The sequence below is a fragment of the Equus przewalskii genome, chromosome 27, assembly GCF_037783145.1.
Source record: "Equus przewalskii isolate Varuska chromosome 27, EquPr2, whole genome shotgun sequence".
In the NCBI taxonomy this organism is placed as follows: Eukaryota; Metazoa; Chordata; class Mammalia; order Perissodactyla; family Equidae; genus Equus; species Equus przewalskii.
Window position 1 is genome coordinate 218,064 of NC_091857.1, and position 26,578 is coordinate 244,641.

General features: G+C 37.9%; 1 long non-coding RNA gene across 1 annotated transcript; it reads left to right on the forward strand.

Moving 5' to 3' along the window:
* Positions 1-1,583: 1,583 nt before the first annotated feature.
* LOC139079860 (uncharacterized) lies at positions 1,584-15,466 on the forward strand. Its single transcript, XR_011533833.1, has 2 exons — positions 1,584-1,711; positions 2,137-15,466. It is a non-coding gene; the product is annotated as an uncharacterized lncRNA (long non-coding RNA).
* Positions 15,467-26,578: the final 11,112 nt, after the last annotated feature.

Sequence of the window (26,578 nt, forward strand, 5' to 3'; positions counted from 1 at the left end):
TTTTTTCTTCTGATGAGAAATTTTAAGATCTACTCAGCCACTTTCAAATATACAATATAGCGTTATTAACTATAGTTAATATAAATATAATGGAGTCAACAAGTGCGTTACATCCCCAAGACATTTATTTATAGCTGGAAGTTTGTTATTCAACCCTCTTCATCCCTTTCACCCCCCATCAGAACCCCCACCTCAATTACTCTTTGAGGGAGCATAAAATCCTCATACTGACTAATCGTGGGTACTTCCAAATTATTTGTCGGCTTCCACCCAGATCTTGCATTGAAAATCTCAAAGAGAGAGTTTAGATTTTCTTTCCTTCTCACTGCCTGACATCAGCCAAAATGTCATGCATCGCTACTGGCCTATTGCTACATCCAGGAGAGTCACTTGAGGAATAGACAAAACTGGAGGAAAAAACACATGGGTAATTTATCATTACATTGTCATCAAAAGCATGGAATTCACCAATGATGCCTAGGAAGAAATCGGGATCATTTATCGAATAGTGTAAAGAGAATATAGGAGATGTCTCAGCTGAAGAGAAAGAAGCTACAAAAAGTAATTATGAAAAAGATGGAGCAATAAAATGCATCAGGAGATTCAGGAGCATAAACAGAGTTAAGGAAAAAAATGACCCATATTTTCTTAGTTACTACTTATGGAGAGCAGGGTCAATTCCTAAAAGGTCAATTAATTCTGATTCTGATGTATTTGATGATAATGTTTATTACTAATGGTAATTTGTATTTTCAACTATCATCATGTAATGCTGATAATTTGCATATATAATTTATATTTCTATAGTTATTGCTTCTCTCCTCTTAGACTAGTGACCATTATTTTGAGCGACAAAAACAGTGCCTTGAGATTATCTGTCTGTTCATTATATGTGTTAAGTTATTGAATTTTTGTCTTGCATCAATTTTTATTTCATTAATTGATTGTCATTTAGATGATTCGGATGTTTACACATAATTATCAAGTCAAATCTCAGTATTTATTTAGCATTTCTCTCTTCAGTTATGGTTGGAAAATCTGCCCCTAACTTAATATTACAAAAACATATGCAGGTGTATCTCCAGATCGCTTTTACATTTAATTATTCATTCCATTTTGACTATTATAGCTTAGCCTAGAATTAAGTAAACATGTATTACTTCACTCCTACACACCGTTTAAACGCAGCTAATAGACAGTGAATAAACCGGCCCATCCCCGGCGGGATCAGGAGTTGCTTGCCCGGTATGCTGTCCCCAGGCTGCAGCCGCCTGAGGGGACTCGCCCGGGGCCCCGCCCTCAGAGCTCCGTACACCCGCCGTGCGCTCTCGCCCCGGGGCCGCCCCGCCGACCCTCCCGCGCGGCTCTGCGCGCACAGGCCGGACGCTCGGAGCCGGCGCCGGGCCGCCCTGCTCTGCCTCCCCGACGCAGCGGCGCCTCTGGACCGAGCACGCGCACCAGCGGCCTCCGCGCAGGCTCCGTGCCCGCGCGCGCGCCCTCGCGTCGCGCTCCTGGCGAGACCTGCGCTCGGGCCGGGCTCCGGGCGGTTCTTGCGGTGCCGTTCCACCGGGACTTCCGCGCTTCGGCGGCCTTTCTGACGAGCCGCCGCGCCCAGAGATATTCATGTTGGAGCGACACTTCCCAGAGAGCAGGGGTCACTCCAGATCTTCGGCTTCCAGTCCGTTTTCGCGCGGTTCTCCCTCTTTGCAGGGTGAATTGAGCTCATTTGTGGATGTGTTAGCACAGGATGCGGGAATCCTGTGAAGCGAGCTGAATTCGAGCCCGACGTGAACCAGGAGGGGTGGCGGTGGAAGCGCTCATAGCGTGGAGGCCGGTAGTAGGGACACCAGTCCTCACGGGACTCTCGGGCCTGAACGGCAGAGGACGGTGTGTGTCTGTGGGGGCAGACGGGCAGCGTGTGGCGGGGTGTGTGTGTGAGAGACGCGAGTGAGCGGTGGGATGCGCCTCCGTGCCGTGGGTGTGGCTGCGAGGCTGTGACAGGTGCGTGGCTGTGCTGGGGTGACGGGGATTTGGCGCATGTCCTTCACCTGTGCGGGTGTGATGGCTGTGGCTCTGTGGCGTCACTGTCTGGTGGCTCTGGGCTCCCTGGCGCTTCCTCCTCTTCTCTCCTCACAGCTGCTTGGCTGCAAGAGGGAAGTAGGATATTGAGCCCTAAAGGGAGATTTCCAGCCAGGGGACACCGAGGTTAAGTTTGGGAAAGCCTAGAAAGTTCTCTACTTGGGAGCTCTGAGGGGCAGCTACTGTCTCAGAGCCTCGGGGTTCCCAGAGCTCGGACCCCAGAAACGTGCTGTAAACCTGTTCCCGTAGTCCAGGCTCTGTCCTCTTTTCCATCTGTTTATGTGTATGAGCAGGGCGGGTGTGGACCTGGAGAGTGTCGTGTAAGGAAGTCATTCTGTGCCAGAACAGCCTGGTGCCTCCTGACTTCCTCCTCAGTCCTGCCATCCCCAAAAGAAGAACCTTGATGAGAGGAAAGAATTGTTTTACACACAAAAGTCAACATTGAGGATGGTTGATTTTCTTCATAAAATCATTGATTTTAAATTATTGACATATGAAAAATTTAACAAAACTTTGCAATAATATCTGATTTTTAGTTGTCTTCCCAAAAACATGTCCAAATACTAATTGAAATAGAAGAAAATAAGGAATCATTTTATTTACCAACATGCCTTGTGTTGCTGCTTAGAGGGCACTGTCAGTCTTACTAATGTTCTCACTTTATGAGATGCTTGATCACATCGGATTTTTTGGGCAGGTTATGATTCACAAATGTCTCTTTGTTTCTGCTCCATTTCAGTGGGAGGGAAATTTCCTCTCTTCTAGAAACTCTTGATTTATAAATTAAAAATGCATTCTCAAGTAAAAGTCCTGATTTTCCTCCCCTTTTTTTTTTGTGAGCATTATCAGAGCAGGGCTGATAAGCACAATTTTATCCTAAAAAGGCAAATTGTTTCTTTTATAATACCCAGTTCAGGGACATGCAATGTTCTTCAATAAAAATAGCTAACATATTTATATGGGATTACAACATATTATTAAGTTTTTATGTAGATTATATTTCTCTAAGATATTAGTGCTTAAGAAGTAAATATCATACTCTTGCCTCTACTGATGAAAAACCCAAGACACTAAAATGTCATGAACTCTAAGAGCAGTTACATTTAGAAAATCTGAGAACAGAATCTATGTCTTAAGTTTCAGCTGGATACCATTCCCCAGTTATGAGTGTGTACTTTACACTGGGACCAGTATCATCATGATTAATAGTCCTGTACATGCCATCACATAGCAGGACCAAATTAATTAACCTGTTCCTCTTAGATTTTTGTGTTTCTGGTTTTGGCTGTCAAAAACTGCGTATTGAAGATACTCGTATCTCTTCTAGCCCAGTCTCTTCTAGCCAGTGTTTACGTACTCACTGACCAGATTATTCTCTCCTGTGTGCTCAACTTAGTAATATTAAGAGCTATAATGGAGGAAGGAAGAAATTAAGTCCTATAAAGAAATGATTTGAGCTTCCTGTGTCAGGACTGTAGTTGCATGAGAGATGGAGATCCCATTTGGCCAAGCAGGGAAAGACTGACATTCTCACAGACATGAGTTTTCTAGATACATGTGATAAAGCCCAGCAATGAATGGTCTCTGGAGGCTGAGATCCAATGCTCTGTGAGGTTTTTGGAATTGAATAGCAATATGAATTAGTGATTGTAATATATGGATCATGGTTCTTGGTAAGGAATTTCTGAATGATGAGTACAATGAATATTTTATTGCTGACTAGGATGTGCTGAAATTGAATGACCTTGGTATAATTCTGCATCATCATACATCGAGTATTCTCTAAATCAGGAACCGCAAAAGTGTTCAGTCAGATCTGTAATGGCCATAAAAGAGAATAAAAACATAAGCTGTTTAAGTTATCAGAGATGAAGAACAGAAAAGACCTTAGATATGTTGTCCAACCTAGTGTATAGAAACCTAGTCATCTGGAGATGATTACATCCATTATAACTGTAAGTTTGAGTGCTATGCAGCCATTCAAAATATTTGTTAAAATAAAACTATGTGGCATAGGATTTAACATAAAGAACTTGAGGATTGAAGACATCCCTTAGTTTATCAAACCCTCTCCTTTTTCTATCCCTTGTGACAATGTCTTTATTTCATTTGGAGTGTTTAGCCCATTTACATTTAATGTAATTATTGATACAGTTAGATTAAGGTCATCCAGTTTATTATTTTCTGTCTTTTCCATCTGGCTTTTGTTCCCATATTTCTCTATTTTGTCTTCTTGGGTTAATTAAGTATTTATTTAAAATTCTATGCTAATTTGCTTCTTTGCTATACTTTGTGATCATTTTTAGTGGTCACGGTCTGTATTATATATTCTTAACTATTCAGAATGTACTTAGAGTTAATATTGAATTCTGCTCTTACTCGTCAAGTGTAAGAACCTTGCAATTTATAGCCCCATCTTCTATATTGCAGCTGTCATATATATTACATCTATCTTTATATAAAACTATAATACCATGTTTTTAATAACATCTGTATTGATATAGAACACAGCACATATTTAAAGTATACACTTGGATTCATTTATTTAAAATTTTGATATAATAGACATATAACATTGAAGATCTGGCCTAAGAACATGAATGTGCTTGCATACAGGACATTTCATGGAGCTGACTTGCGGCTGAGCTTGCTTGCCAACAGGATGTTCTGCCCAGTCCTTATGGCCCTTCCGCGGAGAACATTGCCTGCAAACAGGAGTGTTCTCAGATCCTGGAATTCAGCCTAGGGGTGGGCAACAAACACAGCATTGTAAGCACGTGAGCGCGCTTGCGTTAGAAGCATGTATGATGAGTCACCGCCTTGGGCTAGTTGCCGCCTTGTCTAGGGGGATATAAAAATAAACAGCCCGTGCCAGACGGGGCTTTTTTTCTGCCACTGTTGACACCGGTGTCCGTCTCTTTTTTTGGGCCCCAACTTTCTTCATTTCGTCAGCAACATCACATTATATTAGTTTCAGGTGTACAACATAATGATTCAATATTTGTATATATTGAGAACTGATCACACTAATAAATATCCATCGCCACATATAGTTACAAATGGATTCATTTTGAAATGTGTATACATCCATGAAACCATGACTACAGTCAAGATAATGAACAAATCCATCACTCCCAAAGCCTTTGTAATCCCTCCCACCTCCAGCCTCCTCCCCCTCTGCCTCCAGACAACCACTGATCTGCTTATTGAGCCATAAATTAGTTTGCAATTTCTAGAAATGTATATAAATGTAATCAAACAGTATGTTTTCTTTTTGGTCTTGTTTCTTCCACTCAGCATAATTACTTTGAGATTCATCCATGTTGTTTCATGTATCAGTTCAATCCAATATATAGCTGAGTAGTATTCCATTATATGGATATATTATAATTCATTTATCCTTTCTCCTGTCAACAGACATTTGAGTTGCTCCAGTTTGGGGCTATTATGAATAAAGCTGCTATAAACATTTCTGTGAGAGTATCTGAATGGGTCTAAGTTTTTATTTCTCTAGGTAAATACCTAGGTGTAAAATTGTTAGGAAGTAAGGTAGTTGTATGTTTGACTTTAGGATGAATTGACAAGCTGTTTTACAATTTTTAAAACTGTTTTATATTCCCACTATTAATTTATGACTGCTCCATTGACTCCACATCTTTATCATCCTTCTTACTATCAGACTTTTGAATTTTAGCCATTCCCTCTAAACTCATTTTTAACCTGAATGTCACAAATTTTGACATGTTCTATCTTCATTATTATTCAGGTCAACATATTTTAAGTTCCATTTGAAATTTCTTCTTTGACTCATGGGTTATATAAATATGTATTGCCTAATTTCCAAACATTTCCCAGATATTTCTGTTACTGATTCTAATAATTCCATTTTGGTCTAAGAATACACTCTGTGTGATTGGATATTCTAATTTATGAGACTAGAGTTTTGTTTCCCAACATATGGTCTAACCTGGTGACTATTACTCATGCGCTTAAGAGAACAGGTGTTCTGTTGTTGTTGGGTGGAGTTTTCTATAATTGATAATTAAGTCTATTTGTTTGGTAGTGTTTTCTTGTTTGCTATTACTGATTTGCTATCTATTTACTGAGAGAAGTGTGTTGAAGCATCTTTACCATTTTATTTTTTTCCTATTACTTTTCACTTCTGTTTGTTTCCTATGTTTTGAAGCTATTATTATGTACATTCACACTTGTGAATGTGGGCTTGAGGAATTGGATACTTTTTCATTATGAAATGGCTTTCTGACTCTGGTAATATTCCTTGTTCTGAACTCTCCTTTGTCTGGTATTATCACAGCCACTACAGCTTTCTTTGGATTAGTGTTTCCATGATATTCTCTGTCTATCCTTTTACTTTTGACCTATTTTTCTTTAAAATGTATATATTGTGTAAATGTGTACATATATTAAAATGTGTAGTATTGTCCTTTCTTTTCTAAACCCAGCCTGACAATCTCTAAATGTAATCATTAGACAATTTACAATTGATGTAATTCTGTATTCAGCAGTTCTAAAACTTTAACATGTATAAGAGTCACCTGGAGAGCTTGTTAAGCCATACTTTTCTGGACCCATCACCAGTATGTTCGGTGGAGCCCATGAATCTGCAGTGCTATCAAGTTCATCGCTCGTTCTAATGCTGGTCCAATAACCACATATCTATGCATTTATGTCTCTATGTACCACTGGTGCCTTTTTTCCTGTCTGCCTATCTGCTGCTTGTTTCCTTTCCCACTTTCTTGCCTTGTCTTAAATTGAATTTTTTCTTTTGTATTTCCACTTTGACTTATCAGATATACCCCTTTATTTTATTTTTTTGAGATTATTCTGTGGTTTCCAGTATTTACCCCAGTCCATCCTCAAATACTGTCATACTGCCTAGCATATAAGGTAAGAATGTTAAACAGTATATTTACCTTTGCCTGCCTATCCTTGGATTATTTTCATCATAAGCTCACTTCTGCCTATAATGTACAGCATACAATGCATCATTATTATTTTTGCTTTATGCATTGAGTCCTTTTTTAAAGAAATTTTAAAAATTCATTCTTCCACCACTTCCCCTCCAAAATTCTTACACCTGGCAGACACAAACTGGGGATCTTCTCAGAGCTTCTTATCTATTAATTTAAACCAAGGGGTAAGAGAATTTGATTGGAATACAGCCACACCCATTCATTTATATATTGTCAATGGCTGCTTCCAGCTACAACAGCAGAGCTGAGTAACTACAAAAATATTTATCATCTGGCCCTTTATGAAAAAAACTGCTGATCCTCAGTTAACAGCTCTAAAGAAGGAACTACCGGAATGAATGTCACTCAGGGGGATGCACTGTGGTGGTGCTCGAGGCGCTCTGCCCTGGGCTGCTTCCTCCTCCTTGGCTTTCACTCACCAAGTGGACACAAAGTAAGAGCAGCGTTTGGTCTTCCTAAATATACGTTAGTGACAAGGTAGCTGGCATATTTAAGATAAGAATTCCTTAATAACCAGACACCGAATAGCCAGACAGCTGAGGAGGACAGTGCAATAAAACCACATAGAACAATGAATAAAACCACATATAACACTTGAGGCAGAATATAACATGCTTGACCATGGCATATTATTCTCTTGAAAAACTGCTCAGTTTTTCTTGTGAATATTTTATTCATAAGTTTTGTACAAATATTCAAAATTGGTATTAATATTGATTTCATACATTAATACTCAAAATTAAGAATTTAATAGTCTTAAATTTTTGTTATCGTCATTACATGTTCATCAAAAGTTAGAGGTGCAGGCCTGGTGGTTAGACTCGCATGCTCCACTTTTGTGGCCCAGAATTCGCAGGTTCAGATCCTGGGTATGGACCTATACACTGCTCATCACAACATGCTGTGGTGAGCATCCCACATACAAAATAGGAAGATTGGCACAGGTATTCGCTCAGCGACAAACTTCCTCAAGCAGAAGAGGAAGATTAGCAACAGATGATAGCTCAGGGCCAATCTTCCTCACCAAAAAATAAAAAAAAATCTACATTCAACTTGATTGCAAACCCATATGGCTCTGTTTTTTCATTTCATTTCCTTTCTTGCTATTTTAATATTAGAGTGTTAACCACTTTCCCAAATTCATCTGACAGACTAGTGTTTCCATTTCTACTTTGTTTGAAGCCAACAGATTACCTGGGTCTACCCCCAGCCCAATTCCTTTGAGCACTTCTCATCCTGGTAGTACACAGCTGGGTCCCACATAAAAGGAGCATCTCTAAATGAGCACCTCAGTGAAAATCAGGTATCATGTGTTCTTGGCCAATAGTATGCTGGAGCTCAGGGCCATTCTACAAGAGTATAAAATGCCATGTGGCTGCTTAGCCGTGTTTCGATACTTACCAGCAAACTTAACAACAGTGCAGATTCTTTAATGTGTGAAGGTTTTAAAGCAGAGTGAGAAATATCCACTAATGGTTTTATTTGTTTAATGTACCATGCCTAAAGTTATAATTTGTCAAATAATTGTCATTTCATTAAACTATCAACATCTCTCTAGATTTGCACTGTCAGATACAATAGCCACTAGCTACTTGTGGCTATTTAAATTTAATTGATTAAAATTAAATAAAATTAAAAATTGAATCCTTCACAGGTACTAGCCATAACCAAGTGTTCACTAGCCATGTGTATCGGACTTTACAGATAAAGAAGTTTTCTATCATCATAAAACTTTCTATCAGATAGGAATATTCTGAATACCTACATTTGACATAAATAAAGAGAATTTTATGGATTTAACTAATTAAATACTGCCACACATTTAATCATTTGCAAAATTAATTGAGTACTATAAAGCATATGGTTAAAATCATAAATCTTTGTCAGATATTTGAAAGCATCTTAATTCTTGTCTAGTAGAAACAATATGCAAAAATATTGTTTAAAAATAGTAAGTTGGAAAAAAGTTGACTTACATTTTGTTATTACCATTTTTATGTTTATACTTACTCATATTCTCATTTCTTACCGTATTTCCCCTGTGATTATGATAACTGGACGATTTAGATGATTCCTGCAGTTTCCATGTTTTTGCCTGACACAAACACACAAAGTGTAATCACAAAAAGTGAATGTTTTGGATCTAGCTTATCAACCAAATATTTCTCAGTTAGGGCCTAGTTCTTGGTGACCTTGCGATGGAGGCCCCTAAATATCTTTCCTTTATTTCCTTCTTACAAACACGTGATTGAGATGGGTTAAGTTATAGTTTCAGACCCTTCCTCCCCTATGATGGAGTAACAAGGATAGCAGGCACTCTTTCACCTCAAACAACTTAAAAATATAAAAAATATGTGTGAAATGACAGTGTTCAGACATGAGTCAACTGCTCAAGACTAAGATCCCTGACTGCATAAACAGTCAAGGTGAACCCTATTATTTCTCCAAATGTAATGAACCAATAGCCACAGTGGAAAAACTCCATAATATATGGAATATTGGGTAAAGTACGCAAAGGAGACTGGCTTAATAGAGAGGAAAAATTAGACCTATGACATAAAAAAGCCCTTAACTTTTTAAAAGCTATTCTGGTCTTGCCTAACAAAGCTTAAAAATGCACCTTGAAAGGATCAAACACTTTCCAAGTTATACCACCTGCAAAGAAGCAGGAAGATGTGATACACAATCAGGAGAAAAATCAATATTCAAAACTGACTCAGATATAGAATTAGTAAACAGGTTTATCAAATAGTTATTCCTATGTTTCATATGGTGACAAAGGTAGAGCAAAATATGAGCATGTTAAGAGAGTCATGGGAGATTTTTAAAAACCCAAATTAAACATATGGAAATGAAAACTACAATGCCTGAAATGTAAACTACATTGGGGAAATTAACAACTGATTAGGTACTGCAGAGGAAAGATTATTGAGGTTGAAGGTATACTAATCAAAAAGAAACAGAATGAAAAGACTGTAAACTTATCAGTGAGCTGTGAGACAACTTTAAGTGAACTAATATTGTCATTAAAGCTCCCCAAAGAATGAAGAAAGAGGAGGGGACTGAAAAATTATTTGAAGAATATGGTAAACAATTTTCCAAAATTGATGAAAATTATAAGAGTCTAAAATTAAAACTCAGTGAACTGTAATCATAGGAATGTAGAAATATAAAACCAAGGCTGATCATAACCCATGATTTTGAAACAGTGATGAAGAGGAAGTCAGCAAGAAAGAGAACTCATTATATAAAGAACAAAAACAAGAGAATAAAATCAGATTTCTCTTGGAAACAAGAAGGTAGAAGGCAATTGAGTAAACTCCTGCAGTGCTGAAAAGAAAAATATTTCCTTGAATTCTATGCAAAGTAAAATATTTTCATAAAAAGTAAAAATTAGTGTATGTCCAATTTTCTCACAAACATAAGAAATGAAAGAATTGATTTAACAGCATACCTGCACTATAAAAATGTTAAAGTCCCCCAGACAGATAGAAAATAAAATCAGATGAAAACTTAGATCTACACAAGACATGATAAAAATGTATGTAAGTATATTTCTTTCTTATTTTTTAAATTAGTAAAAAGATAACTGAGTGGGACCCTCAGAATGGTGTAATGAGGAGCTTGGCAATTTTCCCCACAAAGCAACGATGAGAACTGCACCACGTTATTAAAACAATCACTTTCACTCTGTGGAAATTGATCAAACACATAAATGAATCAAGAAGCATTTATTCAAGCAAAACTACTGAACTCCAGGAAGGGACAATGGGAGTGTCCAGAGTTTTAGCCTAGGGATGCTCCCATCTCCCTCTGGCTTTGTTTTACCAGAGCTGAACAAGCTCTGAAAACCAGCAGCTTTGAGCTCTGGGAGACTGACATGAGTTGGAACGGAGTATGGAAAAACCCCATGCCTGTAGGTGTTGTGCAAAAGGAATGTGAACCTCAGTGCAAACAACTGGGGATGGATAGCCAACACAGACGGTCTGAGGGTGCAATATCATGAGACTAACCAGAGGTTAATCAAGACAATTCTGGAAATGAGAAAGCCAGAGAAGTTCTTAATAAGATTTGACATATTTGTGGTGGTCCAGAAGGTTGGTTTATGCATAAAGTTGTGAGAACCCTAGCCATCTGTTCATCTCTGGCTGAGTATGCAAAGAGGTGACAGGAGAAGGCCCTGCAGAAAGTAAAAAGCCAAGGATTTGTTTGTTTTATTTTATTGAGGTCATAATAATTTATATCATTGTGAAATGTCAGTTGTACATTATTGTTTGTCAGTCACTATATAAATGTGCCCCTTCACCCCTTGTCCCTACCCCCCAACACCCTTCACCTCTGGTAACACTAAACTGTTCTCTTTGTGTGTTAGTTTCTTTCCACTTATGAGTGAAATCATATGGTGTTTGTCTTTTTCTGTCTGGTAAAAGCCAGGGATTTTAATGTGTTTCCCAACCAACACTCAGAGCCATTGCCAAGGGGCAGAAGGCTCACCTAATCAAGGGGCTTATGGACAACATCTGAGCATTCATTGGCTGACCACTGAGCTATGCTGACCCAGAAGTGACTCTGTGAAGCCAGGCTTAAAGGAAAAAGAGAATTTAAAAAATAACAATAAACTGGTTGGAGACATCAGCATCTCCACGTTGCAAAGGAGACAGATTCCAGAATTAGTCAAGTCAGTACACAAAAGCAACAATATCAGTTCCTGGGGGAGTAGTAGATCTAAATCCAGAGTTGGTGCAATGTATTATCTAACAGGTCCAGTTGTCAACAATGAAAAATGGGAACTGCAAAGAAAGGGGAAAGTGTAAACCGTACATGGGGAAAAGTCAACAGAAACTGTTTCTGGGGGAGGTGAAGATAGTGGACTCAGGAAAAAATACTTAAAAGGAGCTATTATAAATATATTCAAAGATCTAAATGAAACCATATTTGATGAACTAAAATAATGTATACAATGGCTCATCAAATAGAGAATAAAATAAGAGAGAAATTATTAAAAAGAACATAATAGAAATTCAAGACATAAAGTGTTGAATATCTGAAATGAAAAGTTCCAAAGACAAGCTCAACAGCAAATTGAGTTGTCAGAAGGAAGATTTGTGTGAACCTGCTGATAGGTCAACGGAGATTATCCAGTCTGAAGAAACAAAGATAAAAGGAATAAAAATTAACAGAATGTCACAAACTGCTGGGAAAACAATCAAGCATAGCAAGCATACACATGACCGAAGTTCCAGGAGTGTAACAGTTACTTTGAAGGAGAGTAGAGAAAAAGGACAGAAGAGTTCTTTGAAGAAATAATGGCCCCACATTTCCGCAAATGAGGAAAAACCAATCTACAAATCCAAGAAGGTCAACAAACTTCAAGTAGGATAAACAAAAGGAAATTCACATATAAACACATCATAGTCAAGCTACTGAATGCCAAAGACAAGTAGAAAATCTTGCAAGAAGCAAGAGAAAGAGGACTCATTATGTACAAGGGAACCACAAGCAACTGACAGCTGACTTCAGAAACAATGCAGGCCAGATGACACTGAAAATGCATTTTTCTCTTTCTTTCAACTGGTTGTAAAGACGATTGCACAAAATGATGAAAAAACTGTAATGTTGGACCTATATAAATATGTAATATATGAAAAGTGCACAAAGACAGGGAGGAATGGAGCTATATCGAAACAGTTTCTAAACCTTACTGGAAGTAAATATTAATCTGAAGAGTATTATGTTAAGATGTATATTGTCTTCCCTTGAGTAACTACTAAGAAAATAATTCAGGCTATTAAGAGAACCAGTAAAATGTTTCTCTAGAAAAAAATATATTTGATGTGAAAAAGCAGTAAAAAAGGCACAAAAACACATAAGACATAGGAAACAGCAAAATGGGAGATAAAAAGTTAACAATATCGATGAGATTAAATTAAATTTGAAATGTATGAAGTACTCCAATTGAAAGCTGAGATGGTTGGGGCCAGCTCTGTGGCACAGTGGTTAAGTTCATGTGCTCTGCTTCAGTCACCCAAGGTTTGCAGGTTCTGATCTCAGGTGGGACCTATCAGCTCTCGTCAGGCCACACTGCAGCAGCATCCCACTAAAGCAGAGCAAGATTGGCACAGATGTTAGCTCTGCAACAATCTTCTTCAAGCAAAAAGAGGAAGATTGGCAACAGACGTTAGCTCAGGGCCAATCGTCCTGGGGGTGGGGGGGGGGAAAGCAAAGATTGTCAGTCTCAAAACAAAACAATATACAACTGTATGCTGTTTACAAGAGACAAACTTTAAATTCAAATAGACAAATAGGTTCAAGGTAAAATCATAGGAAAGTACACCATGCAAATAGTAACAAAATAGCTGGAGTGGCTATATCAATATTAGGCAAAATACTGTTTGATGCAAAAAATGTCACTAGAGACAAAAAGGAATATTTTATAAGGAGGAAAAGGGAAACTTACATAAATATTTAACAATTATAAACATAAACATTTGACAGCTGAGCAACAAAATATATGAAGCAAGTTAGCAGAATTAAAGAAGATATAAACAAATTGTCAACAATAGCTGGGGTCTTTAATATGCTATTCTCAGTCTGGGTCCAATGAAGGAAGAGAAACCTCACAGTAATTTGAACAGGAAACTGTTAATATAAATGACTAACTATTAATTAATACTTACATAAGGGGATTAGAATAATGACAGATTAGCAAGTAAGTAAACAGTACGCTACAGAGTATAAGACTACAGATATAAGGAACACTAAACAGGGCTGAGATTGAGAGCCCATGGGAGATCCACTTGACAGGACTGAGATCCAGACCTTGTGGGAGAGGGCAAGGCCTTTACTTACTGACAGGACTCTGCGAATAAGCCATGGTAATGGATCTTCAAGAAGCCCACCCCCTAGTGTGCTGCGTAAAGCTGTCTATGGGGCATCCCACCAGAGATACTTAAGTGCGAAACTGTGCAATGGAGGACACACATGGAAACTGCTGATTACTGTGAGCTGCTGGCACCAGGCACTGGAGAAGCTCTGAGTGACACAGGAGCCAAGGGGATACTCTGCCATAAAATAACCCAAGGATCGGTGCGTGATTAAAGAGCACAGATGTATTTACAGAGCAGCCAGAATGAATGAAACTATAGCTGAGTCAATAATTTTTTAATTGTCACACAGCATTCCCAATAATGGAGAGAAAAACTAGATTAAAAAATGAATATGAACAATCTTATCTGCCAATTTGAATGACATCACATGTGTAGAATAGAGGCAGAGACCATATGCTAGGCTATAAAATGACTCAATATATTTAAAAGAACTGAAATAATGTAAAGTTCTCCTATCACAACATAATTGAATTAAAAAGCAACAGAAAGAAATGTGGGAAAATCTCAAAGTTTGGAAATTAAACTACATGCTTCTAAACCGCCCATATGTCAAAGAAGAAATCACAATGGAAACTAAAAATAATTTGAATGAATGAAACAAAAACATCTCACAACTGATAAGAAGTAAACGAGGATGCAGAGGAAAATTTATAGCCTTAACACCTATATTAGAAAAAATTATTTTAAATAAATACCTAATTGTTCACCTTAAGAAGGTAGAAAAGAGGAGCAAAACAAACCAAAAGCAAGCAGAAGGAAGGAAATGATAGATGAGCAGAGATGGAAGTCTATTAGAAATAATCAAAAATTACCGCAAAGATACAGGGTACAAAACAAACTTACACAGATCAGTTGCATTTCTATACTCTAATAATGAACTAAGAGAATTCAAGAATACAATCCCATTTACAATTGCAACAAAAAGAATAAAATATCTAGCAGTAAATTTAATCAAGGAGGTGAAAGACCTATACAATGAAAACTATAAGACATTACTGGAAGAAATTGATGATGACATAAAGAAATGGAAAGATATTCCATGAACTTGGATTGGAAGGATAAACATAGTTAAAATGTCCATACTACCTAAAGTGAGCTACAGATTCAATGCAATCCCAATCAGAATGCCAACAACATTCTTCATGGAAATAGAACAAAGAATCCTAAAATTCATATGGGGGAACAAAAGAACCCAAATAGCTAAAGCAATTCTGAGAAAAAAAAACAAAGCTGGAGGCATCACAATCCCTGACTTCACAATATACTACAAAGATATAGTAATCAAAACAGCATGGTACTGGTAAGAAAACAGGCACACAAATCAGTGGAACAGAAGAGAAAGCCCAGAAATAAAACCACACATCTACAGACAGCTAATCTTTGACAAGGGGGCTAAAAACATACAATGTAGAAAGGAAAGACTCTTCAATAAATGACATTGGGAAAACTGGACAACCATATGCAAAAGAATGAAAGTAGACCATTATCTTTCACCATAAACAAAAATTAACTCAAAATGGATCAACTACTTGAAGGTAAGACATGAAACTATAAAACTGTTAGAAGAAAATATAGGCAGTAGACTCTTTGACATGGGTCTTACAAAGATCTTTTGAATACCATGTCTCTTCAGGCAAGGGAAAAAAAGAAATAACTGGGACTTCATCAGACTAAAGAGCTTCTGCAAGGAAAAGGGAACAAGGATCAAAAATGAAAAGACAACCAGAGCTGGCCCAGTGGTGCAGTGGTTAAGTTCGCACGTTCCACTTTGGCGGCCCAGGTTTCGCTGGTTCGGATTCAAGGTGTGGATCTGGCACCACGTGGCAAGCCATGCTGTGGCAGGCATCCCACATATAAAGTAGAGGAAGATGGGCACCGATGTTAGCTCAGGGCAAGTCTTCCTCAGCAAAAAGAGGAGGATTGGCAGTAGTTAGCTCAGGGCTAGTCTTCCTCAAAAAAAAAAAAAAAAAGAAGAAAAGAAAATATACTAAGGCAGCAAGGCAGAAGAAAATAACTTGCAAAGGAACCCCATCAGGCTTTCAGTGGATTTCTCAGCAGAAACCTGACAGTCTAGGAGAGAGTGGAATAATCTATACTCAAAATCCTGAATGACAAAACTTTCAGCCAAGAATACTCTATCCAATGAATATCTCCTTCAGATATGACAGAGAAATAAAAACTTTCCCAGATAAACAAAAGCTAAGGGAGTTCATTGCCACAAGTGCCCCCCTACAAGAAATCCTCAAGAAGGCCCTCATATCTGAAAAAAGAAATAGGAAAGGGGCTACAAAGCCCTGAGAAAGGAGATGAATAGGCAGGCAATAGTCAGAAGTGGCAGATCTCTATCAGATCAGGTTTAGTAAACAATTCCAATGTCAAGGATAATATAAACAGAAAATACGAAAACAAAAATGACCTCATCTTTTTATCCATAGACGCACAACACAGGTTGGAAAAAGATATGACAAAATAACTTAGAAGGAAAATAGTAAAGGGATGGAATCAGTATAGTCTAAGGAAGTAGGAGGCTGTCAGAAAATGGACTATCTCAACTATGAGATTGTTTATATGAACTTAAGGGTAACCAATAACAAATAATCAGAACAGACATCTTTACAATAAACGAGGAGGAAAAGAAGAAAAACAACAGAGAAAACTACCTAATCAAATTGGTAGTCCAAACTACACAGGAAGGAAACAAAGGAAATGCAGAAGAATCAGGAAATGTGTGAGAAGATGGGAGTGTTAAGCCCTATATGTCAATAATCTCTCTAAATGTAAATGGATTGAATTCTCCAATCAAAAGAAACAGAGTGGCAAGATGGATTAAAGAACAAATGCCAACAATATGCTGCCTCCAGGAAACATATCTCAGCTCTAGAGACAAACATAGGCTCAGAGTGAAGAGATAGAAGACAATACTTCAAGTTGATGGCAAACCAAAGAAAGCAGGTGATGCCATACTTATCTCAGACAAAGTAGACTTCAAGATAAAACTGATAAAGAGAGACACAAAGGGGCAGTGTATAATAATAAAAGGGACTCACCACCAAGAAGACGTAACACTTATAAACATGTCTGCACCCAACACAGGAGCACCAAAGTACATAAAGCGACTATTAACAAAGCTAAAAGGAGATATTACCAACAACGCAATAATAGTAGGGGACCACAATACTCCACTTACATCACTGGATGGATCATCCAGACAAAAAGCCAACAGATACTGGACTAAATGAAAAACTAGATGAGATGAACGTAGTAGACATATAGAGTCCTCCATCCCAAAACAGCAGAATACACATTCTTCTCAAGAACACATAGAACATTCTCAGGGATAGAGCAAATATTGGGAAACAAGGCAAACCTTAATAAATTTAGGTAGATTGAAATGATATCTACTATTGTTTCTGACCATAATGCCGTGAAACTAGAAATCAACTACAAGAAAAAAGCTGGGAGAGGAACCAAAAACGTGGAGACTAGACAACATGCTACTGAACAACCAAAGGGTCATCAAAAAAATAAAGGAAGAGATCAAAAGATATTCGGAGGCAAACAAAAATGGGAACACCATGTTGACTCTTATGAGATGCAGTAAAAGCAGTCCTAAGAGGGAAATTTATAGCAATACAGCACCACATTAACAAACAAGAAAAAGCTCAAATAAACTATCTTAATCTACACCTAACAGAATTAGAAAAAGAAGAAGAAACAAAGCCCAAGCTCAGGAGAAGCAGGGAAATAATAAAAATTAAGTGCAGAAATAAATGAAATAGGAAACAAAAAAGACTGTGAAAGGATCAATGAAACAAGGAGCTGGTTCTTTGAGAGGATGAACAAAATTGACAAACCCTTAGTGAGACTAAAAAAGAAGAAGGAGGCCAAAATAAATAAATGTGAAATGAAAGAGCAAATTTTCGATGAAATTCCCAATGCAAAAGATTCTAGAATACTAATGAAAAACTATATAGCCTGGACAACTAGAAGAAATGGATAAATTCTTAGACTCTTACAACCTCCCAAAACTGAATCAAGAATAAACAGAGAATCTGAATAGACCAATCACAAGTAAAGAGATTGAAACAGTAATCAAAAACCTCTCCAAAAATAAAAGTCCAGGACCAGATGGCTTCTCAGGAGAATCCTCCCAAACATTCAAAGACAATTTATTACCTATTCTTCTCAAACTATTCCAAAAAGTTGAGAGACTGGAAATTCCCCTAACACATTCTATGAGGCCAACATCACCCTGATCCCACCACCAGACAAGAACAATACAAAGAAGGCAAATTACAGGTCAATATCGCTGATGAACATCGATGCAAAAATCCTCAACAAAATATTGGCAAACTGAATACAGTAATACATTAAAAAGATCATACACCATGATTAAGTAGTATTCATACCAGGGACACAGGGATGTTTCAACATCCACAAATCAGTAAATGTGATATACCATATAAACACAAAAGGAGGAAGAAAAACCACATGATCATCTCTATAGAAGCAGAGAAAGCATTTGACAAGATCCAGCATCCGTTCATGACAAAAATTCTCAATCAAATGGGTATAAGAAGGAAAATATCCCCACACAATAAAGGTCATATATGACAAACCCACAGCCAACATCATACTCAGTGGGGGAAACTAAAGCCATCCCACTGATAACAGGAACAAGACAAGGATGCCCACTCTCTCCACTCTTATTCAACATAGTACCAGAGGTTTTGGCCAGAGCAATTAGGCAGGAAAAAGAAATAAAAAGAATCCAAATAGGCACTGAAGAAGTGAAAGCTTCACTCTTTGCAGATGACATGATTTCTATATATAAAATGTATAGAAAACTCTAAAGAATCCATCGGAAAACTCTTAGAAAAAATCAACAACTACAGCAAAGTTGTAGCATACACAGTCAACGTACAAAAATCAGTGGCATTTCTATACTCTAATAACGAACTAATAGAGCAAGAACTCAAGAATACAACCCAATTTACAATTTCAACAAAAAGATTAAAATATCTAGGAATAAATTTAACCAAAGATGTGTAAAACCTATACAAGGAAAACTATAGGACATTACTGAAAGAAATCGATAATGACATAAAGAAATGGAAAGATAGTCCATGTACATGGATTGGAAAAATAAACATAGTTAAAATGGCCATACTACCTAAAGCAATCCACAGATTCAATGCAATCACAATCAGAATCCCAATGACAATCTTCACAGAAATAGAACAAAGAATCTTAAAATTCGTATGGGGCAACAAAAAACCCAGAATAGCCAAAGCAGTCCTGAGAAACAAGAAAACTGATGGCATCGAAATCCCTGATTTCAAAACATATTACAAAACTGTAGTAATCAGAACAGCATGGTACCAGTACAAAAACAGGCACAAGGGTCAGTGAAGCAGAACTGAAAGCCCTGAAATAAAACCACACATACATGGACAGCTAATCCTCAATAAAGGAAGCAAGAGGGGCTGGCCTGGTGGTGCTGTGGTTAAGTTTGCACATTCCTCTTTGGTGGTGCAGGGTTGGCCAGTTTGGATCCTGGGTGTGCACATGGCACCACTTGGCAAGCCATGCTGTGGTAGACATCCCACATATAAAGTAGAGGAGGATGGGCACGGGGTCACTTCTAGCTCAGGGCCAGCCTTCCTCAGCAAAAAGGAGAATTGGCAGCAGACGTTAGCGCAGGGCTAATTTTCCTCAAAAACAAATAAATAAATAAAAAATAAAGGAACCAAGAACATAGAATGGAGTAAGGAAAGCCTCTTCAATAAGTGGTGCTGAGAAAACTAAAGAGCCACATCTAAAATATGAAAGTAGACCATTATCTTTCTCCATAGACAAAAATAGACCCAAAATGGATCAAAGACTTGAATGTAAGACCAGAAACTATAAAACTTCTGGAAGAAAATATAGGCAGTACACTCTTTGTCATCAGCCTTAAAAGGATCTTTACAAACATAGTGTCCACTCAGACAAGGGAAACAAAATAAACAATAAACAAGCAGGACTTCATCAGACTAAAGAGCTTCTGGAAAGCAAAAGAAACCAAAATGAAAAGGACAACCCAGGAACTGAGAGAAAATATTTGCAAATCATAAATATTTGCAAATCATATATACGATAAGGGATTAATCTCTGCAATATATAAAGAGCTCACACAACTGAACTATGAAAGAATAAATGACCCAATCAATAAGTGGGCAGAGGATATGAACAGGCATTTTTCCAAAGAAGATATCTGATGGTCAATAGGCAGATGACAAGGTGTTAAACATCATTAATCATCAGGGAGATACAAATCAATGCTACAGTTAGATATCATCTTATGCCTGTTAGAACAGTTACAATCACCAAGACAAAAAAATAACAAATGTTGGAAAGGTTGTGGAGAAAAGGGAACCCTCATCTACTGCTGGTGGGAACGCAAACTTGTGCAGCCACTTTGGAAAACAGTATGGAGATTTCTCAAAAATTTAAAAATAGAATTACCATATGACCAGGCTATCCCACTACTGGGTATTTATCCAAAGATCTTGAAATCAACAATAAGAGACGTATGCACCTCTGTGTTCATTGCAGCATTATTCACAATAGCCAAGATGTGGAAGCAACCCAAGTGCCCAACGACTGATGATTGGATAAAGATGATGTGGTATATATATATACAATGGAATACTACTCCACATAATCGTCCCGTTCACAACCACATTGGTGGAACTTGAGGGCATCATGTTGAGAGAAATAAGCCACACAGAGAGAAAAAGAACATATGATTTCACTCATATGTGGAATATAAACAAACTTATGGATGAAGAGAACAATTTAGTGGTTACTGTGGCAGCAGGAGAGTGGGTACAAGGGGTGCGGTGGCACATTGATATGGTGTTTGATAAATACTGATGTACAACTGAAATTTCAAAATGTTATAAACTAGTTAGACCACAATAGTTTTTTTTAAACTGGTTTCTTGGAAAGTTCAAAAAAGGTGAGACAACATGAGTGACATCAGCCTCATGGTGGAATTTTCCCCCTTGTCCACCCTATTTAGTTACAGCCAAATGGACATGCACTGACCAACATAGGATTTCCTATACAGCAGTAGAGGATGCCTAAGAGATCCATGCGTCTATACATCTGAAGGTGGGTGGACTCAACCCCCAGTAAGCAGTGGAACTAGGAGAAGCCCCCACCACCCTCCCTGAGTGGCAGCAATCCAGGTTGTGGATCCTCACACAGTGGCTTGCACAAGTGGTGAGGACAGCCCAGCTCACCTGACTGCCAGTGGAGCATGGATGGTGGCAGCCTGGCCTGTGTGACTGCTGGCACAGTGGAGGTGGCTTGGCCCACACAACTGTGAGCAAACGGGGTGGGGGCAGAAATAGCCCCTTGCCCCAGCACTGGCAGGTGGAACCTGTGACCAGAGGCTTCAGGAAACACAGCAGATCTGGTGACCTAGCCCCCACTGGTGGCACCCCCCAACACCAGCTCAGCAGCAGCAGGAGATACATATAGTTCTCCAGGTCCCTGGCAGGGATAGTGACACCTGTGAACCCAGGACCCCTGGCAGCAGTGCAACCAGCACCTGGACAACCCAGGACAAGCATCACCGGTCATGCATGGGGCAGCAGCACCCACGCCTATGGGAGCCAACAGAAAGCCAGTGGGGTCTCAGATAGACCAGCCTCACTATACCTGGAAGACCTAGAAAAAGAACAAACAAAGCCCAATGTCAGGAGAAGGAAGGAAATAATGGAATCAGAGCAGAAATAAATGAAACAGGAAGTGGAAAAACAATAGAAAGGATCAATGAAACTAAGAAGTGGTTCTTTGAGAAGATAAACAAAATTGACAATATCTCAGCCAGATTCAGAAAAAGAGAGACGACTCGAATAAATACAATCAGAAATTACAGAGCAGTAACTACAATGGACACTGCAGAAACACATTGGATTACAGAAGAATACTATGAAACACTATATGTCAACAGACTGAATAGCCTGGAAGAAATGGATAAATTCTTAGAACCATATGACCTCCGAAAACTGAGTCACAAAGAAATAAAGAATCTGAATACACCAATCACAAGCAGAGATTGAAACTGTTATCAAAAGCCTCCCAAAGAAAAAGTCCAGGACCATACGCTTCTCTGGTGAATTCTACCAAACATTCAAAGAAGATTTAATTCCTATGCTTCTCAAACTATTCTGAAAAATTGGGAGGATGGGACACTTCTGAATTCATTTTCTGAGGCAAACATTATCCTGATATGAAAACCAGACAAGGATGACACAAAAAAGGAAAATTACAGGCCAATATCAGTGATGAACATAGACACAAAAGTACTCAACAAAATATTAGGAAATTGAATACAACAATACATTAATTGGATCATAGACCACGATCAGGTGGGATTTACTATTAGGGGTGCTGAAATGGTTCAACATTAGCATATCCATCAATGTGATGTACCACATTAACAAAATGAAGAATGAAAATCACATGATCATCTCAATAGATGGAGAGAAAACATCTGACAATTTCCAATATCCATTTATGATAAAAACTCTCAATAAAATGGGTATAGAAGGAAAGTACCTCAACATTACAAAGGCCATATATGACCAACCCACCACCAACATCACACACAATGGTCAAAAAGTGAAAGCCATTCCTCTGAGAACAGGAACAAGACAAGGGTGCCCACTCTTGCCACTACTACTTCAACATAGTACTGGGAATTTTAGCCAAACAAGTAAGGCAAGAAAAAGAAATAATAGGTATCCAAAACGGAAAGGAAGAATTGAAACTGTCACTATTTGTGGTTGACATGATTCTATATTCAGAAAACTGTAAAGAATCCAACAAAAAACTATTAGAAATAATCAACGAATACAGTAAAGCTGCAGAGTACAAAATCAACATTCAAAAATCATTTGCATTTCACTCCATAACGGGGGCCTGCAGTTTGCCAGTTGGGATCCTGGGCATGGACCTACACACCACTCATCAGGCCATGCTGTGGTGGCATCCCAAATAGATGAACTAGAACGATTTACAACTAGGATATACAACTATGTACTGGGGCTTTGGGGAGAAAATAAAAGAGGAAGATTGGCAAAATACGTTATCTCAAGGCCAGTCTTCCTCACACACACAAAATCAGTTGCATTCCTATACACTAGTAATATACCAGCAGAAAGAGGAGTCAAGACTATAATCCCATTTACAACTGCAACAAAAAAGAATAAAATACTTGGAATAAATTTAACCAAGGAGGTGAATGCCATATACTCCAAAAACTATGACATTAATGAAATAAAGAAGACAAATGGAAAGATATTCCATTCCCATGTATTGGAAGAATAAACACAGTTAAAATGTCCATATTACCTAAATCAATCTACAGATTGATCTACAGATCAACCTACAGACTTAATGCAAACCCGAATGGAATACCAATGACATTCTTCATGAAAGAGAAAAAAGAATCTTAAAATTTATATGGAAAAACAAATGACACTGAATAGCCAAAGCAATTCTGAGGGGGGAAAAAACAATACTTGGATGTATCATGCTCCCTGAACTCAAAATATGCTACAAAGCTGTAGTAGTCAAAACAGCATGGGACTGGCATAAAAACCCGGATATACAGATCAATGGAACAGAATTGAAAGCCCAGAAGTAAAACCACACATCAAGGGACAGCTAATCTTCAACAAAGAAGCCAAGAACACACAATGAAGAAAGGAAAGTCTCTTCAATTAATAGTGTTGGGAAAATTGGACAGCCACATGCAAAAGAATGAATGTAGACCATTGTCTCACATGATACACAAAAATTAACTCTAAATTGATTAAAGACTTGAATGTAAGACCTGAAACCATAAAACTCTTAGAAGAACATATAGGCAGTACAGATTTGATGTAGGTCTTAGTAGTATCTTTCTGAATACCATGTCTCCACAGGCAAGGGAATCAAAAGACAAAATAAAGAAATGGGACTACATCAGACTAAAGAGCTGCAAGGCAAAGAAAACCATCAGCAAAACGAAAAGACAACCTACCAATGGGAAGAAAACATTTGCAAATCATACATCTGACAAGGCGTTACTTTCCAAAATACATAAAGAGCTCATACAACTCATTAACAAGAAAAAAGAATAATCCAATAAAAAAAATGGACAGAGGATACGAACAGACATTTTTCAAAGACGATATCCAGATGGCCAACAGGCACACAAAAAGATGTTCGACATCACTAATCATCAGGGAAATGCAAATCAAAACGACAATGAGATATCACCTCAGACCAGTCAAATGGCTATAATTACCAAGACAAAAAATAACAAATGTTGGAGAGGATGTGGAGTAAAGGGAATGCTCATAAACTGGTGGTGGGAATGCAAACCGGTGCGACCACTATGGAAAACAGTATGCAAATTTCTCAAAAACTTAAAAACGGAAATACTGTATGATCCAGCCATTCTGCTACTGGGTATTTATCAAAAGAACATGAAATCACTAATTCAAAAAGATATATGCACCCGTATGCTCACCACAGCATTATTCACAATAGGCAAGATGTGGAAGCAACCTAGGTGCCCATCAAGAGACAAATGGATAAGAAGGTGTTGTATATGTATACAATGGAATACTACTCACCCGTAAAAACAGACAAACTCATCCCATGTGAGACAACATGGATGGATCTAGAGCAAAACAAGTCAGATGGAGAAAGAAACACTGTATGATTTCACTCCTATGTGGAATATAAGCAAACACATAGATAAGGACTTAGATTAGTGGTTACCAGAGGAAAAAGGGATGAGGGAGGATGAAATGGTAAAGCCACATATGTATGGTGACAGATAAAAACTGAATTATTGGTGATGAACACAATGCAGTCTAAAGAGAAACTGAAATATAATGATAGACACTTGAAATGCATACAAGGTTGAAAGCCAACATGACCCAATAAAATAATTATATATATATAAAAATACATATATATATACATATATATATATTTAAATACAGACAGTAACCACTAAAAATAGGCACATATAGAAAAAGCAAGTTAAAATGGAATTTTAAATAAATATTATTAACCCCAAAGAAGAAAAAAGAGAAAGGGGAACAAAAGCCAAATGGAAAAAAAGAAAACATGTAGTAAAATGGATGACCTAAATCTAACTGTCAATAATTACATTAAATGTAAAAGGATAAAATTATCCAATTGAAACTTAGAGTTTGTCATAACAGATAGAAAAACAGCATTTAAAAAGAAACAAAAGAATATCTTAAATACTCAAATTCTTTGTTAAATTCTATCATACGTAGTTTCATTATTTTGACAAATATTTTGAATGGCTGCATAGCACTCTAACTTATGGTATAATAGAATTAATCATGTTTAGATGATTATGATTTTATACATTAAGTTGGACAACATATCTAAGGTCTTTTCCGCTCTTGCTCTCTGTTAATTTAAGACATGATTTTACTCTCTCTTATGGCCACTAGCAATCCCTGACTTAGTACTTCTGTGGTTCATGAGTTAGAGGATACTAATGTAGGATGATCCAGAATTATATCAAAGTCATTAAAATTCATTGCATCCTAGTCAGCAATAAAATAGTCATATTTATCATTCAGGAATCCCTTACCAAGAACCATGATCCATATATTTTCAAGTCTTAAATCATATTGCTATTCAATTCCAAAAACCTCACAGAGCATTGGATCTCAGCCTTCAGAGACCGTTCATTTTATCACGTGTATCTAGAGAACTCACATCTGTGAGAATGTCAGAGTCTTTCCCTGCTTGGCCAAATGGGATCTCCATCTCTCATGCAACTACAGTCCTGACACAGGAAGCTCAAATCATTTTTTGACAGGACTTAATTTCTTCATTCCTCCATTATAGCTCTTAATATTACTAAGTTGAACACATAGGAGAGAATAATCTGGTCAGTGAATATATAAACACTGGCTAGAAGAGACTGGGCCACATAAGGAGGATTAGGTTATTTGGAACCATTGTTCAGTTCACTGGAATGGGAGGAACTGGGAAGCACATAATAACATGGGGTTCTTTTGGTAGGAAGCTTCAGAACAATTAATGAAAACATTTACGTCTCACTATTTCAACGAGAAGGAAACACTAACTTACACATACCATGGTTTTGCACCTGCCAAAACAGATCACTCCTCCTTGGGATTCCTCTACTGGGAAAGAACAAAGAGAATCCAGAGCTGGGAAAGGAAAAAGAGACCATGAGAGCAAGCATAATTTAGGGTTACCATGAGAGGAAGTAACATTTGGCTCCTCCATTCCATTTTGCATAACACCTCTAACTGTACAAACATAACAATATGAAAAAATTAGAAGGACTGTAGACAAACCCAAACTCTTCCCCTAATGCCCAGGAAACCCAAACACTTCAACAGACAGTTTTCTGGCCAGACCTCCACTTTGGGGAAGCTGCTCTGCACCTGAGACTAGGCTGCTCAGCCCAGCCCTGAACAGGTCCTCCTCCCTCCATTCACACCTTCCAGGACTGAAAAGGAGCCACGCCATCCAGCCACACCTTACCTCATG